Here is a 19,065-nt window from a genome sequence, read left to right on the forward strand (position 1 = left end):
GAAGGCATATGTATGTGTTATTATTTGTTTTGCCACGAAGGCAGTTCATCTGGAATTAGCCAGCAGCTTAGAATCCGACACGTTTCTTGCTTGCTTGCATAGATTTATGTCTCGGCGCGGAAAATGTTCAAATATATATTCAGATAATGGTACAAATTTTGTCGGGGCAAATGCAGAATTGCAGAGATTTTTAATTTCAAATAATGAGCAATTTCCAACTAATTTAAGTCAAGAAGGTGTAAGCTGGCACTTTATGCCTCCTAAAGCCCCCCATTTTGGAGGTTTGTGGGAGGCCGGAGTAAAATTAGTAAAACATCACCTAAAGCGTGTTATCGGCGAATGTAAATTAACATATGAAGAGTTTAATACGGTATTAGTCATGACAGAAGCATGCTTGAATTCACGCCCAATGTACCCGCTTTCTAGTGACCCTAATGATTTAGCACCACTTACTCCTGGTCATTTTTTAATCGGTCATTCCCTTACTTCATTTCCTTGTCCTGACCTAACTTTCGAAAAGGAGTCCCAGCTATCCAGATTTACACGATGTCAGAAAATGACACAAGATATTTGGTCAAGATGGTCAAAGAAATACATATCTGAACTACAAATCAGATCAAAATGGAAGACTAAATTTCCAGAGTTGCTGAAAGTCGACACTCTCGCTATAATCAAGGAACCCAACTTGCCTCCATTGAAATGGAACCTTGGTCGAGTCCTAACGCTGCATCCAGGAGCAGATGGAATTGCACGAGTAGCAACTGTGAAAACAGTCTCAGGAATCTATAAACGTCCTGTGACAAAACTTTGTGTGTTGCCAGTGTGCGATCATTGAAACTTTAAATTTTTAAAATTTCAAGGGGGGGAATATGTTGCGGCTCGCCTCCATTCAATTTGTATTAGAATTAGTTATTTTAATGAAATTTATTCTTAGACTGTTGTAATTGTTATCTCAACTATTAGCTTAAGTGCAAGTCACTGTATCCAGGAAACAAAAAAAAAAAAAAATAATAATAATAATAAATATGATGTCAACTGTCAGCATTCATAAAATTTAATTTGTCCTGACCCAAGAAGATCTTCGGGCCCTCAGGAAGACTACGAGTCAACAATTTCCGTTTTTTCATGTTCTTCAGAATTAAGGAACAAAAATTACACTACCATTCATTGACGTTCAATTAGCCTTGAACCTAGTCCTTGTCAAACGGACACCTGATTCGGATGTAGCGGTCCAAAAAATGTATGGTTATGGTGACCTAGTCTATCATACTTTTTTCTTGCCGTAGAGCTGTGTTATTTTGTATCCTTAAAAAGTTACGGACCTTCAAAAAAGTGAAATAAAGATTAATTACATTTTAAAGCCTGTAACTTTTTAAGGAAGCAAGATTGTACCAAGGTAATTTGATCTAAATCCGATTATTATCCTTTAACGAAGCTTCCCTTCGTTACTGGATGCCCCTCAACATCTTAAAAGTATTACTACTTTCTTAATTTTATATATAGTGTTACATTATTTAAAATAGGTATTTAAAAGTGACCAAAGTACCCAATTCTTATGAAATATCGAAAAGTAAAAGATACTGCTAGGAATTCCAAGAAGGTGTGTGAAATTTCAGTTGTTTTACAAAAAATATATATTAAATCATTTCACATCAGTAAAAAAACTTGAACATACTTATGATTCCCGTAATAAAACCAGAAACTGTTTAACAAACAGGACTTCTATAGTCTGTTTAGAAATGAAAGAGAGTAATAAAAGCTCATTATGTATGCAAATCTTAAATAAATGTAGTACTGGTGCTTATATTCAATATTTTTATATTATGCATTTTTGGTATAGATGAGGTCTACTTTTAACAAAACTTTGTGCGATCGGACTGTACTAAATTGTAGCAGGTAGCTAAAATTTAATCCCCGACAATCCGTCTTTGTCTATGCCCCTTCAATTTCTCGGTCCATTTCTCTTATAAGTAAACAATATAAAAACAGCATTTCAAAACATGAGGCTACTTTAAGCATCATAACCGGGTTCAGAGGGTTTTTAGTCATTCAAATAAAATTATTCAATATTATTATCAAAATATTTATTTAAATTTAGTGAATAGACTTTTATTACACACAAAAATATATGTATTTTGAAAATTCAAATTATGGTGAGTAAATGTAGTGTTGTATAAATGTACAATAAAGAAAATAAAAAAGTAGGTATATTAAAATTCGTTCTCTGAATATTCTGATGAATTATCTTCGTCTCCTAGATTGATAACGATAGGTTCCACAGTAACGTCAATTAAATTAACGATTTCCCACATTTTCTCCTCTTCTTTTTGTACATGATGTATACATCTTTGCCAGTTATCTGCAGTTACTCGTTCTAAGGAATTTTTTAACTAAATTTTCACGTCACTTAATTTAAACATCGTATTATTTCGCGCTACATCTCCTTTTACCTGCGCCCAGACTAATTCGATTGGGGTTAAGTGCACAGTGATAAGGTGGTAACCGTAGTATCGTTATTTGGCGATTTGTTGCCATTTCATCGATAACATATTTTTTCTGATCTTTATTAAGATTGACAAGTGTCAAAAGTTCCTGTTTCACCATATTTGTTTCAAAAGAAATGTTTTTTCCGGATAACCATTGAATTATATCGGCTTTCCTCCAAGCAGTCGTAGGTTCGGTCTGCTGTGAATAGTATTATCCATGACAATTACAGACCCCGGAGGAATAAGATCCAACATCTGTGTAAAATATTCTTCGAAAACATCTGCGTTCATGTCTTCGTGATAGTCACCTGTATTTTTAGATTCAAATAAAAGTAAATCACCATCTACAAAACCACTGGCACTACCTATATGTGTCACTATTAATCTTCTCCCTTTACCTGAAGGTGCCTTGAATCCTGTTGAAAGTCCATCCAAAAATGCTTGTCGAAAACTTTTTACATTTTTGTCTTGCCATACTTTTGTTACAGTATATCCCTCGTTGACCCAAGTTTCGTCTAGATAATAAATATTCCTCCATTCGTCACGGAATTTTCTAATTGATCTTAAGTAGGATCTTCGCCAACAAATACTTTCATCTTTATCGATAAGAACTGACTTCCTGTTCTGCTTTTCCCAGCAAAAATTCAACTCTCGTAAGACGGCCCATAATTTGCTTCTACTGATTTTTGGTAAATCGTTGTCCTCTGAAAGTTCACATAAAATTTTGTTTAGCGTTGGTATTTCTTTTTTTAAAATAAAATGAGTGTACTTTAGTCACTAAACACAAGTCGAATTTTACTCTACTGCACTAGCACGTCTTCGTATATTCAGCTCTAAGACTGGATTGATCTGTCACAATACACTGGCTCCTGCCCTATGATGTATCCAGTAAAATATACTAATGTACACCCATTACCTGTTACTGAATTATGGATGTATTGTTGAGTTATTCTGAATTTTCAAATCATTCTTGGAATTCTGTGTTTCTTAAATTCTACACACCCTGCAATACCATTTGCAATGTTATAATGCCGACCACAATTTCATATTTTAAAGTCACTATATCCATAGTACAATGACAAAGTAGAAAATTCAGTAAAATTTTATGACTCCTTAGAAGCCCTGACCTGAATTCATTTGTTACGCAATAATCATAAGTATCTAAGCTACTTGAGTAATACGAAATAAATAAATCAATTATTTTTTGCAAGGTTTTACTAGAGCACAAATCTTGCAACTGAATTTTAAAACAGTTATCCCCAACCGATTGAGCTGAAATTTTGCATACACGTTTAGTTTAGATGACAATGCAAGGTAGCACTAAAAGCTTGTTTTAAAAAAATGTTTATACATGGGTTTATTTTACAAAACAATTGAAGCTCTTATTTTTCCAATTTCTATATTTCAAATGACAAACATCTTTTTTTATAGATAATTTCTCTCGTTAACTTACAAATAAAATGTTTTCCCCTTCCTGATACAATCGTGGAAAACACTGAATATTTCGAAAAAATCCAGATTGATTGGAGTTTTTCATTAAGTACTGTCTGCTATTTTGTAACTCACATAATACATCTTTCTTACCTATACATTTTCAGATTGTTTTCTGTTATGTACCATACTATTATACTTTTATACTATAAAAATTCACCTCATCCATTCGTATGATTTACTAAAAAGTATTAAACCAACACTCACTCCATAAACCCTACTGTGGGAATAAACATTTTCATTTTTATGTTTATATATGAGTTAGATTTACGGACCGTTTAGCAAGCTCCCGGGTCATTACATTTTACAACCAGGAATTGTGTTGTGTTTTATTAAAAATAAAATATTACCTGCGACACATAGCGGATCTAATTTTTACTTCTCGTAATAGAAAAATAATTACAAGATGTTCTATCCACTCAGTAACTGTTTTAACAGGCAACAGGTTGTAGATAATAACACGTTTATTTCTAACAAGTAAATTACCCAATTACATGACACATTAAAAAAATAGAAATAAATTAATGATAAAATGAAAAATTTTATAGATTTCAGTAAAAATCTGTAGACGTTTATTATGCATTTTTTTCGAAAAAAAAAAAAGAATTATAATTTAATTTAGATCTTATATATAATACTTTTAACTCCTAATGTGCGAAATGTAGTGCCAATTGGTCATCATTTTCAATACACATATAAAATCTGCTTTCGCAGTAGTGAATTCTAAGGTAAATATGCATTTTATTATGATACGTTTAGAAACACATGTGCAAATGCAATTTTGATTGGCAGGCATTTTTGAGGAAAACGATCTCTACAAATATGCCGTGTCTTGCAAAATGCCTCTCCATACTTAATAACATATCCAAAATATTTAACATTGCTGAATCTGTTGAGTTAGTTATTCGAAAAAACCAAATACAAAATGAAAATAACAGTTAGTCGAGATAATCAAAAACACAGAACGCACTGGAGCGTTACCACCGCCACGTTCTGGACTACGACAGTCAACTGTTAGTTTATCTGTCATATTGCTGATTGTGTAGGGTTAATGCACTGTCAAATATGCTCTGATGTCAAGGTACTCTTTTATGAATCAACCAATTTACAAAAGGAGAGAAACATAATTTTTTAATAATTTGAAATATTAGGAATTCATAGTCAAAACGATGCTAATACTTATTAGTGAAACTGTTTATATAATTCTATACATTATTTGAAATCAACTTACTACAATTGCAATATTATGGAGAATATACAGCAGATAGACTTAACGTCAATTTCTTTGATGTTAAGGCCCACGACTTCGATTTTGTAGTCACGCTACCATCTGGCAAGGTAATGTGAGCACTAAAGTTGTGTGTTAGTGGTATACAGGATGTTAGAAGTTTGACTGCCTTAATTTTAAGATACGATAGAATACATTATAATAAACAAAAAAAACCTTATATGACATGGGTCCTAAACTCAACCATTTTCGAGACAAAAATTATCAAAATCTCCAACTTGATGTACAAAAGTTCAATTAATTAAAAAATATTGGCATAGAATACCATAAAATACAATGTTTATCACTTTTTCTAACTTCTTTATGCTTAATTCTGATAAATTGTTGTTGTAATAAATTTAAAATTCGATAAAATTCATATCGAGCAATGTGACAACGAGGTACTAAGCTTTCCAGCAACCAGCAATACGCAATTCAGTTGGTATCTGGAATTTGACCATGTCAGAGTGTTTTTTGCATACCGCTATTTCCTTTTCTTGATTTGTTTCCCCTTGCTTTTTTTAAATGTTTACCATTCTTATCAATTTATGGGGAGGCTCGCCGCAATTCTGCTAGAGCTTGACGCATTTACCGTCGACGTTTTCCCCACCGACACGTCCCTAACAGAAGAATATTCCTTCAAACCGACAAGTTTTTTTGTTCATTTATGATTACTCTATCTCATGATGAAGTAATGGCAGTCAAACTTCTTACATCCTGTATAGCACAGGAAAACGTGGTGTGGGAGTGGAATGACGGAAAAGTCCATTTCCATTTTTAAAAATATCATCGTCAGAGGATATGGATGTTTTGCTAACCTTTTTTGGTTTTCAAATTATAGCCGATATCCCATTTTATTTTTCTTTGAAACTGAGATACTGTATCTCCTAAGGGGTGAATATTTTACTAAGGTCATTTTTATGCAAAACGTATCCCTTTCAGCTGTAGATTCACCTGTGCGATTTCTCGAAAATGGTACATGCTACCGAAGTATACTTTTTTTTTGTAGTATCCTTTAGAGTTTACAAAACCGTTTAGAAATGTAATAAATTTTGACTTTTAACATATTTTTTCTACGATTGTACCCCTTCAATTACCTGTATTGGCGACACTACTTTTCAAAAAGAAACCGTTTGCACATTATTCTTAATGCACAGTTGATGTTTACTCGTGTACAAATTTTTACATTTTTATCTTTGGCCGATTTAAAGATAATTAAGGAAAACCATTTGTAAAGTAACAACTTCAATACACTGTTTCTCGAAAACAAGGCGTCTAAAAAAAAAAACTTTACATGAACTGCCCCTATTATTTTCCTATGAGGAACTTGCACACAAATTTTCTTGAAACATGAACGGGACACGCTGTATATACAACTAAACCACAGAGGTTCAGGGGTGTATGACTTTTGTAACCATTGAATAAAGGCGCCGTAAATGAATAAAAAATGGATGAAGTAATTTCACTTAGAAAGCAGCTTTAACTTTGAATAATTGTCATACCCACGTAGTGTTTCCTTATATTTTGCCCCCTACCTACAGCCGTTATTTTGAAGACAAAGAAATGTTAAATATCAAATTTGTATGAATATTTATAAAACATCGGATTCTTTTATCAGGTTAAACAAATTAACATTGTAAAGATGTCAAAATAACATCATACACATTTTTTTTCTTTCTTACGATTACAGTGATATAAGCTTTAATGAGTGTCTAATGTGTTTAATGATTTACAGAGATAAATCCAAGTCACCATGACATATCCAAAAAATAGTCTTTCCTAATGGAGATGTGAAGTGCCAATGCTTGTTTTTGATGTAATTTTTAGTAAGCCTCTACTGAACTGGCTATAATAATAATATATAAATTTTAAATCTGTTAGACAAATCATCAAATATAATTAATTATTCACTTCACCGTAATAACGTTTTATTACAACAATTTATAAAATATATTCAACGGTTTTAAAATAAAGCAGAGATAATAATCCAGTTCTGTTTTTCCCATTAAGAATAATTTTTACAGAAATCGTGAGAAGGTAATTTTCGTAATAAATAAATTATGGGTTTCATGTTTTATTTTATCCTGACATGAAACTTTTCAATCGATATTGGCAGCGAATTTATTTTTAGTTGTGGAATCCTAACCGAAAATCAGGGCCTTTGTCTATAAACTGTAAAAACTTCATATTACGATATTGAAGTTATTGTATTTGTCTAACTTTATAAATGGTAAATACAAACTGAACTGAAAACTGAAAGTGAAATGGAATTGATTTAAAATGCAGTTAGAGATTGAATTGACTGACCTTTTTTATCAGGATATTCGTCGATATTAAATGTTTATCTTATAAATGATTAAATTTTATCCATTTAAGGACAAAAAATCAAACTGGATACGAAATATGTTAACCAATGGAGATACTGGAAGGTATTTTTAAGAAAAACCTATTATTTAAGAAATTAAATAAGTAGGTGAATTTATTCTATATATTCCAAGAACGAGCGCCATTCCTTTTTATTATTTGCTTTAATTTGTAAGAAGCAAATATAGTTAAAAAATATAAAATAAATTGAAAACTGCTAATTTGACAAAAATAATGTATAAGAAACTTTTATTCGGAATACAATATTCAGAACAGTCCAAAAAAGTCATTAGCTCTGTATTCCAAAAACTTTGTTAACCTATGTTTGTGGGGATTCTTTTTCTTATTTTGGGGTGTTACATCACTTGAAGTAAAATTCGAGACTCCCTCTCATAACAGTAAAAATATTATCTTAACCTTGTCACAGCTTGTCCCCGGATACGTGAAGCGATTCTAGTAAGAGAAAAAATGTTGGTGTTGAAAAATGGCCTTCTGGGATCTAAAAATTAGATAATAGAAAACTCTGATTTTTTTCTCTTACAGTTTACTATTCTTTCTATATGACAAAAATATATCACAAAATGTTGTGAAACTAAGTAGGTATACAAAATTATGTCCCAGCCTTATTTTAACATTTTGCTTGATTTTAGATTTTATCAAAGTAGGCGAAAAACAATAAAATTTTGCACACATAATTTTTCATTTTGAAGAACTATTTTTGAATAATATTTTGTGGTATTTCCTATAAAAGGGGCACTTTACTAACGTATAAATCTAAAATCAACAATCAAAATAGATCTGTCATTGAAATTCAGCGCCTTCAGTCAGTTCTTCATTTTAAGAAACTTTTCAGAAAACAGACTTACGAATAACCAACATTTTTTGAATATTGGAAGAATCGTTTTCGAAAGACCTATTCGAAATTTTGTATTTGTATTTTGAAGTTTTCGAAGTAGTTCCACGTATTTAGTGCTTTTTTAGGTATTCCTAAATTTTTAAATGATTCCGATGTATTTCTGACATGATTCTGATATGTCCTGCCGTTCTTGAAATGTTTTCGTGTTTCAGACTATTTGTCATGAGCGAATTTGAGAAGTGTTTTGCAATCCGAACCGACTGAAATATTTTGATGTACTCTCAGGCTGTTACAAATTTGCTTCTTACTACAGGGATCTCTAAAACGGTAAGAGATACGTAGTAGCTTAAAATTTTATTATATTTTTTGCAAGCCTTCATGACCCCCAATACTGTACTGCCTCAGCCGGAACCAGATTCAGACGTTTTGTCTCGAAAAATTCATCTTCAATGTATTCGTTCCAAATTTATCTATTTTTTTTTTAGATTTCTATGTTTCTTGAATCTTACCCCCTAAGTGTCGTTAGACCCTGTGAAATCCACCTAGTTATTTAAACTATTACCATTACACGTTACAATAAAACATTATTAGAGTTTTAATCCCATGCTCATAGTTATTTCTAGGTTTCTCGAGTGCTCAAAATTCAAACAAATTTCGATCTATTTTTTTTTTTTTTTTTTTTTTTCAGGATATTAATACAAATACATCTGACATCCTCTTTCGGTTTCGGTTACAGGTATAATAAGTTCCGATCATATTATGCTTATCTTCATTTTCAACATTTGCCAAAACGGAAACGTTTTTGAACATTTACTGTAATTTTTTAAAGTATAATATTCATTTGGAGTTTTGGTTGTTCATTTTTAATTAATTTGTCACAATGTAATTAAAATTGTAATGTTTTAATTTTGATGCAACAACTTATCGAATTATGTAATGGTAATAGTTTAAATAATTAGGTGGATTTCACAGAGTCTAACGATACTTAGAGTGTACGATAGTTCAATGAACATAGAAATTTTAAAAAAATAGATACATTTGGAACGAATACACTGAAGATAAATTTTTCGAAATAAAACGTCTGAATCTGGTTCGGGCTGAGGCAGTACAGTATTGGGGGTCATGAAGGCTTGCAAAAAATGTAAAAAATTTCTAGGGTCGTATTTTAAAAAATGAAGTTGATGATGGTCCTAGAGAGACGAAACTTTACATACAAAAATTGATTATGCCATTCGAGACAGGGCAAAAAGTGACTATGAGAAAGTGTTCTTCGTTTTTCAATATCACCTCAAACAAGATTGAAATGAAACAAAAACGAATTTCCAAAATTTCGGTTTTCTCAAATATTTCGAAAACTAATCATGTTAGCCTTGATTTTTTAGAGGCATTATGTTGGTCCCCTGATTACGCAATTTTGCCCCCATTTAAGCTACTTCGTAACTTTATAACAGCCTGTATAGCTAAAACTGTCGACAAATGTTAGTGTCTTCTGATTTCTATGTATCTACTTGGACATATTTTAAATTTGTTCTGACTTTTTTTATTTTGAATTTGTTTCGATGTATGGTACTGCGTCCCGAAATTATAATTATGCTGTTTTGAGGCATTTTGTTTTATTTTAAAGTAGTTTTAACGAGTGTTAAAAGTCAATGAAAAGTTAGAGGCCAGGGATGTCACAGTCAATGTTCCTGTTGTCAAAAATCAATAATCCGGAGATCAAAGACCAATAACCCCTTTGGCCGAAGGTCAATATCTTTAAATCCCTTGGCTCACTCAGTTTTGCTGCCCCTGTCATTGGTCTTTGTCTCCTGGTCATTAACGTTTGATATTTGGTAACTGACCTTTGACCTTTCCAGGACTTTGCAAATTTAAAAATTTTCAATCTCGCAGTATCTCCAAATATTTTGGAGTATTTTGAAATGTTCGAGGTATTTCAAAGTTTTAAGGTATTTCGTTGTAACGATAACCAACTTAAAAAATGTTGAGGTATTTCATTGTACATACATATCCAAGGGTTTCGAAGATTTTAAAGGATTTTGAAAGTATTCCCACAAATTTGTTAGTGCAATGTGAAGCAACTTTAATGTATTATTGTATTTTGAGGCCATTTCGATATTTTTTAATGTTCTGTGGTGCCGTTTTTATGTACTTTGTCATATGTACAGATGTGATGGTTTTGGAAGATTGTAAACCTGATTCGAGAAATTTTTGTGAATTTTAACGCTGAATCGATACAACGTAAAGCATTTCGATATCATTATTATGTAACCTAAGACTGTTTCGACGTATTTTGCTGTTTTTCGTTTCCCCAAAGTCGTCTCGAAGTCAGAAACCCTCTATGAATCCAAGAAATATTATTTCAAGATTCACCCTGTATTTTTTCTCCTAAAAATTTACAGTTTTGACCCGCTTTGGGGTAAAAAATAAATTGAATTTATATTCGGTATTTTTTTACATTTAATTATGTCCTGTATAACACTAAAATATGAATAAATTAAAACAATTTAAAAGCGGTGCAAAGCAGTTTAATAAATAAATTTACCGATTTAGTTGTACATTATGTATTCGATGTGGGACCCTCCAGATGTGTTGTTCCTCGGCTCACAAGTGTAACATCAGCTGATTGCAATTTTGCCTAAATAACTAGCATGTTACAACAACACAACATCCTAGATTGAAAGCAGTTCTTGCAGCAAACCCTTGTTTTTGTATGTAAATTGTAGCTTGGTATAGTCAAGAGGAACGTCAGTAAAGTTTGTGAGTTTCTCAAAAGATATCACGAAACACTAACTCCATATAGTGTGTACACACAAAACAAAATCAAAAACCCATGCCATATATCAGGCCTGTCTAAACTCAAAGCGATTGAAAATAAAATACATAATAGACTCTGAAATATGCAGACATTGTGTCGGGTTAGGAGCGAGGAACAGTTTGCTGATGGACTTTGTCGACCTAAACACATATTTTAATATTTATGATTTACGCTACGTTTTGCTGGAATATGGATATAGTTCAAATTATAGTCAAAGATTATAATTTACATTTCATGAAGACGAATGTATACTCAAATTTAAAACATTATAGAAATAAATAGTTCCGCATATACAGGGTGCCCCCAAAGTGTCTGTACAAAATTCTACCACAAATTCTCGAGACGAAAGCAGATCGATTTGCCTTAAAAATAAATCGAGGCTAAGAACCCTAGTACAAAAGCTGATTATTACGAATATACAGGACGTCAACGTTAATAATTTATTTTCAATGTCCACAACTACTTAAACCAACAATATCCGAACATATGGATCGGTAGAGGTAGTGATGCCTTTGCAAACTGGCCACCTCGTTCGCCTGTTTTGACACCCCTCGATTATTTTTTATTGGGTACTCTAAAAGACCCATAAATACTGAAGAGGAATTATAGAGATGCATTCAAAATTCAGTGAACATTTTAAAGCAAGACGTGGAAAAGATGTAGAGTAGGTACAGTTTAATTTTTTTCGTCGTTTTAATCTCTGTATACATGAAATATACACATAGACGAACAAATATTGTCATTCCAGAATCATGTACAACGAACGGCGAAAGAGTTAAAATAAATAATTAACCATTATGCAGACTTCTAAATAGGTAAAATTTTGTTCTCTGCAGTCTGTGGTAAATTGATACTAATAATAATAACCAATCCAGACCATAGAATTTGCAAGTTAATAGAGTTGGTAAATATATATATTTTTTAAATTAAACTTTGGCACCTGGTATCTTGCAGATGAGGTGCCTAAATAAAAAATTTCTTTAATAATAATAATAATAATAATAATAATAATAATAATAATAATAATAATAATAATAGATCCTATTGTCTTCCACCAAATAAATTATGATTAACGGCTGTACCTACGTTTTCGTAACACCCTGTATAATTCAAAATATATTTTGTATTTGAGTTGGGCAAAGAATTAGATTTGGAAACGAAAGAATTTGCCTTTGTAGTACAGATAGATAATTATTATACTCTCAATTTAAAATATTTGCATCTTTTTTTATTTGATTCTTAATTGACATTATAATCAATAAAAAAATGAAATGTTCCTATTATTTGTACAAAATATGACAACTTAAATCAAGTATCCAAATATAGCTATTCCAATTTTGTATCAGCTAAATAAAAACATGTTTACAACATTCCAATTATTTTCATCCATAACAATCCCTGTTCCAAACTAAGAATACATATTTTCTAATACATTTCTAGACGTTTAATGGAGCGTTACATACGGGATGACTTCATTATTGTTGTTGTTTTCCATTCTGTAGTATGGCTAAAAATAGTTCGCCAAAGCATTCTAAACAATCAAAATTTCGCAAGCTTGAAATGTTCCCATAGATAATTTTTCAATTAACGTGGGTTGACTTAATTTTCGTCTGCCCGTATTAACTCGTTCTGGTTAAGAGAGGTGCTAGGGTAAAAGAGGTAATTACCTCCTCCCCAGATTAGATTCTCATGAAATTGAACTAAAGAAAAATACATAGATTGAGAAGTAAAAACAAAATAAATTTTACTTAAAAAAATCATCACATTTCACATAGTACAAAATTCATATTGCTAGTTTTCTCATCAGCGAAAGTGGTTTTAGCTTGCTCACTATCCACCACTTGCTCAATACGCATCCCATAGAATGTGGAGCATTGCCAGTTCTACCAAAGGTTTCTGGCCTATTGTTGTTGGAAGTTAAAGTGTTTAACCTCTTTATCACTATGACTCCCAGCATTTTCAAGCATGTCACTATTGTTGGGAAAATGTCTTCCTCACTTTGAGCAATTGATTTCGACTTCCATAAGAATATCACCTCAGTCACGAATTTTATAAATATTAGTCTCGTTAATATTATTATATACGTACACATTATAAAATTCCCTTGCAGGAATCTGTCAAGTTTTATATTTGGTAACAAGCATCTTTAGCTCAAAGTATCATAAAGAGAAATCGTTAAACCGAAATTTCAGATCTTCATATTTTCTAATAAAGGAATAAGTAGAGTAATTGTACAGGAAACTTTTACTGTAGCTATGCTAGATCCGTGGGTTTGTGTTCCAATCAGTCATGGTGGTATAACAGATATTGTCAAAATTTTCTATATCTTCAGAAATTGCTTTAAGGACATTGTCACTATCTATTTGCTTATTTTTGAGTACGTCCAATTTATTTGATATTAACGACAAATTATAGAGTTTATTTTTTGTAAAATGTTACTCAAACTTAAGGTGATAGACAGAACAAGCGAATAGTAGTGAACAGCTACAAGAAATTTGATGACAATACTGAATTTATAAGACTTTAGGCTTTTGAAGACGCTTCCCTAGCATTCCACTGACATAATTTCTAAAGATGTCACAATTTCATGTAAACATAATTTGAATTTCAGAACAGATTATATTATTATTTTTGATTTCCTTCAAATTTATTTTTGCGCATTCATTAAAAATGTTATTATTTCCTTCGTTACTACAATGTTGTTCCTTACGTCTTGAACTTGATTAGATTTAGATTTTGACAGACTCAGAGAATGGCTAAAAAAAGTAATTTTACAGCATTTAGTACTTGCTTTTTTAACTCGGATACTGCTGACTTAAATCTGTAGCTTTATCAAATACTATTATTTTATTGAGGATTATAAAATTTGATTTTACATATTATGTCTCTACAGATTTCGTTTATTTCATTTTTATATTCTTATTTATATATGCGAAATTATACTTCTTGGCTGCAGATGTTCTTTGAATTCATTATCTCTACTTGCGATCTGAAACCTCAACGCAACAACTGTCCAAGCATCCATAGTCGTGTAGTCCTCGAAAGGATATATTTTGACGTCTTAAAAAGTTTATAGATTTAATAAAATTGATCGGAGTCTTTCACTGTCATACTTTATTTAATCATTTCTTTTAAAATCAAGTACCTACGTTTATTATTTGTTTGTTCCGTTCTACATGTGTTTTTTAAAACTCTGACCAAATTCAAATACATATCTATGGTATTAATGTTCATTGTGTTGAGTAATGTTCCCATAGCGACAGAAATCCAGCAGAAATGTATAAAATTTTGTTAATGAGCTTTTAACCAATTTCTCTTGTGCATCCCGCCAAATAATGCAAAAATTGCACATAATTAACAATAAACGCCATTTTCTGCTTCGAAACAAGTGAGTCAATTAAATATATTAAAATATTGAAATTAATATTATTTATTTTAAATTTAGAATCGTAAGTTATTTAGTATGCATTTATTTTTCTTTTATTTATATCTAGTGTATTTTAGTTTGAAAGTATGTTGGTGAACAAATATGTGTTTTTAATAACTAATTCTCGAATAAGCTAAGTGAAACTATGAGTGTAATTACGTACTTAAGTATTCAGCAATTGTCATTTCTATAGATAGACAATACAGCTGCCATTAGGAGCGAAAATCAATACCGAATGCAGTAATCATCATGCACTTTTATGGAATCATAATTCGTACCAAATTACATTACATTTACTGCAATAATCGTTGTTCAAAGCGCTTTACACAAAGCCGCGGACAGCTCTAAAAGTAGAATTATAGATGAAATTAAGTTTATTTTATAAAAGAATGTAATAACAATTCGAGAGACATAAACTAGGTCGAAAGTATCACACGAGCCAATAGATCGAAGCGAAAGCTTTTGTCTGCTCGTACAACGATTGCAGTAAATATTAGTTTCCTGAACTGCTACTTCTGTCATCGATATTGGGACTTTTAAAAGATCCGCACGAGTACATCTCCTGTTATTTTTTTGCCCTTCTGTGAAAGTCTGAAAAAGGATTGTTGAATAAATATTTATAGTAAAATGTAGTTACTACTAAAAAAAGTAGATGATACAAGCTTAAATATTAAACCATAGAGCTATAGGAATTCAGAAAAACAAGATTATCTATGGAACAACCCAATTTTTATTTAATTGTAGGTACATTTCTAAAGATCGTTGAATGTTCATTGACAACTTAATTATGTATAAAATGTGCTTTCGTTTACAACACAGACAAAATTGTTTCAATAATGTAATAATTCAAAGAAATATTTTGTATTCTGAATTCTGTTATTTAGTAACTTAAGTAGTAAGTATACACCTACTTTTGTTTTAGCTAATATGTTTTGTTTAATTAAAAATTCTTAATTAATAATCAAAATTAAAAAATTATTATATAATCAATCTAATTTTTGAAAATAATCTAATGTATATTATTTAATGTTTAACTTGATTAGTTTGGCAACATGTTTCTTTAAACTTTAAAAATTTTAATTTTTTCAACAACTTGAGTTATTAAATTATCAAAAAAAAAATTGTTTAGCCTTGTATGACCTAATAATGAGGTGTAATCTTATTCTTTATTAGAATTCTATATGCCATTATAAGAACATTGTATACTATATGTGACAGATAAACAGGTGAATATTGAATATAAAACGCTTATTGCTAACACAGTTGTATAGTGACTATAAACCGTATTCTTCTATAAATTATTGTATAACTAGTATACAACGTTTTTTATACCCTTTACGAAATGATAGCAATAACTGTTATTAAATTGTTCCGTATCGTTATTAGAACATCTAATACTAATTATAAGTTTTATAATAATAGATGTATTAAACTGTTGTATACTCTGTATAAGTTAAAAACATATAACATTAAATTTTCAGAAATTTTATTGTATAACTGTAATTACAAGCTAAGGTTCTAATGTAAACATACATAAAACATACTTTTAAGCATTAAAAATGATGACAAATCGCTCCCAAAACTGTCCCGTTTATTTTCTTAGCACCGATGCACCCGTATTTTCTTGTATTACATGAGAATTTGCACTATAACTCTTCCACCTTAAGAATGAAGCATCCCCTGGAAGGTTGAGCTTCTTTCCATCTAATTATATTTCCTCTGGTTGATTGACTTTATACCCATGTTCTTCTTTGTCACCGTTAACCTTCTGTTCCTCCGTAAAACTTACATCAGCGGTTTCTAATAGGGCATACAAAATTATAATTTTTAAGATTTAGACAAGATTTACATTTGAAAAAAATAAAACAATTACAAGCCATAAAACAGTTAGATACTTACATAATTTTCCATTTAATACAACGCGATATGATCATGTATCCCACAAGACATGTGTCTATACTGTCTATTTTCATCAAACTAGACGTGTAACGTGTAATAGTCGTCAGTCGATGCGCAGCGGACTGTCGGAAATTTTACGATCATAACCGATTATGCACCGAAAGGTGACGATCACTTAACCGTTATAAGACGCGTTTTACACGTTAAAAATGGAAACATATTCTGTATAAGAACGAATAATTCTGTTAATACAATAACTGTTATATACAAATTCGGATACTGTTTATACAACAAATCTTCTCTACTATACAATTGGAACATAAAGTCTATAACACATAATAATGTATAAGAAATTCATTATAATCTTTATTTCATAGATGCATAAGGAGTATTAAGCACCTTACAGTTAAACTTATTGAATAATGAGTATGGGACGAGTGCTTTTTTTAATAAAAGTTGTATATTTGTTATAAAAGTTTTAATATGCGCTATACACATTATTCTAGATAAACAGTTTAATTAGCCCATTTCTTTCAGTGTAGTATTGCAACATTTACCAACTGGACTCTGGGCCTAAATAATAAGTAATTTCAGCGATTTTTCAGTAATTTTTATTTCATTAATAGAAATTGTCTGATCAGGGTAGCTAGATTTTTAAATAAATGTGCAAGGCGATTTTTAATTGATTATTTATATAATTTTAACATTGTATTCTACTCACGTTAAAATATGCAACTTTTTTACATAACATTTTTGGAAATTCACAAAAGTAAGAGAAAACAAATAAAGTTTTAAAAAATATATTACGTCTGTCTTTTATGTAATTGCTTTCTTGTATACTTTTTTGTATACCTACTGACATTTTCTGCTTATAAGTCGTCGTGTTAAAGTGTCACGAAGTTGAAACTCTGAAACTAGTCATAAATGAAAATGGCTCATGTTTTGAGAATAGTGAACTAGTAGATATGTTCCTTATTATTTAAGTAGAATGTCGTCAAAATGCAGCTGCTACTTCTCGCTTATACGAAGATTGCTTCCTCGAACGATACTATCAAAACTTCAGAAATTTCAGAAAGACCAAGAACAGACCGAGAATAAAAATTTTAGAAAGAAAATTTTATCTAGGGACGAGTCAACGTATAAGTACCCGAAATGGAATTATTAATTTCCACAATGTCTACGTTTATGTTAAAGAAAATGCTCATGCAATTCAGAGAACCAACTCCCAACAAAGATTTCCTGTGAAGGTGTAGGCGAAAATTGTAAATGTGATGTTTTCCGTGGCCACTGATGTTACCGTACCTTAACCTTTGTGATTTTTGTGGGGATACATAAAGAGTTTAATGTTTCAAGCACTAGTAAATACACGAGAGCAGTAGATTGGCCGGATAACACGGGCAGCGGCAACAATATGGAGAAAAAAGCAACACAGGAGATGATCTTGTTTTTAAATAAACATTTGGTGTTTTAACTGTTACTTTTCTCGCATATTTTTTCAATTTTTAAAAAGTCGCCTATTTTAACGTGTTGAAGCTCGGTGGAAACTATATAATTAACTAAAAAAATCACCCTGTATAAATACCTTTACTTAACTTTTATAACTTGTCTGTAGCTAATACGTATGACTTCAGAAGGTAACTGACGTGAATCTAAACAAACCTGACAGCATAATCAGCCGGAATTTGTAACAATAAGATCAACGATAACATTTCGATTGGAACTACAAGTAACTACATAAATCATGTCTTTCAACGTTTAAAATTACAAGCACAGATAGGCGCAGATGTGAGCTTCTAGAAAAAATAAAACAAATAATGCATTCCTCCAAAGATACAGGGGACAGATGGTAGCGTTAAAAAATACTTGGCAAGCTACCAAGCCATTTGGCACAGGCTCTTAGGATATCCTTTTCCAGCAGAAATTAAATGACTTATTTGATTTAGAATCAGGGACATTCTTTATTTTAATAGCTTGATAATTTCCACAAAGCACCAAAGTAATAGGTAGTAGATTAATGACCCCATATTTACAGAAAAATATTTTTCAGTTTTCAAGGTTATTTTCTAAAAATCTCATTTTACTCTCAAAATTAATTTGAAGACACTTCATCCCTAAGTATTGTATAGTAAAATATTCTCTCTTTTCTAATGTGAAAAGCACGACAAATGCACTGCTTTCGCTACATTTAAAAAATTAATAGATTCATATACTGGGTCGCTGATATATATGGAAACGATAGCTATCGAAAAATCATAAAACGCAAACGTTTTAGGGTTTTTTAAAATCTATTACAATAAAGAAAAATTATTTATACAGAATCAGTCAAAAAGTCAAGTCGAAACAAAGTTGCTGTTTTCTTAATGAAACACCCTGTATATTATTCCATATTTTAATTGTTCTGGAAATTCTAAACAAAATTCATTGTAGCGCATCATGTACCTAAACTTAACCGTTTACGAG

At 31.0% G+C, this 19,065-nt stretch overlaps 1 protein-coding gene across 1 annotated transcript in view; it reads right to left on the reverse strand.

The window, feature by feature from the left end:
- LOC108904099 (transmembrane protein DDB_G0273707/DDB_G0273361-like) overlaps window positions 1–19,065 on the reverse strand; it is a 59,705-nt gene that overhangs the window by 30,871 nt on the left and 9,769 nt on the right. The gene's annotated exons all lie outside the window — the stretch shown is intronic.

This window comes from Anoplophora glabripennis, unplaced genomic scaffold (genome assembly GCF_000390285.2).
Source record: "Anoplophora glabripennis isolate ALB-LARVAE unplaced genomic scaffold, Agla_2.0 scaffold106, whole genome shotgun sequence".
Classification (NCBI taxonomy): Eukaryota; Metazoa; Arthropoda; class Insecta; order Coleoptera; family Cerambycidae; genus Anoplophora; species Anoplophora glabripennis.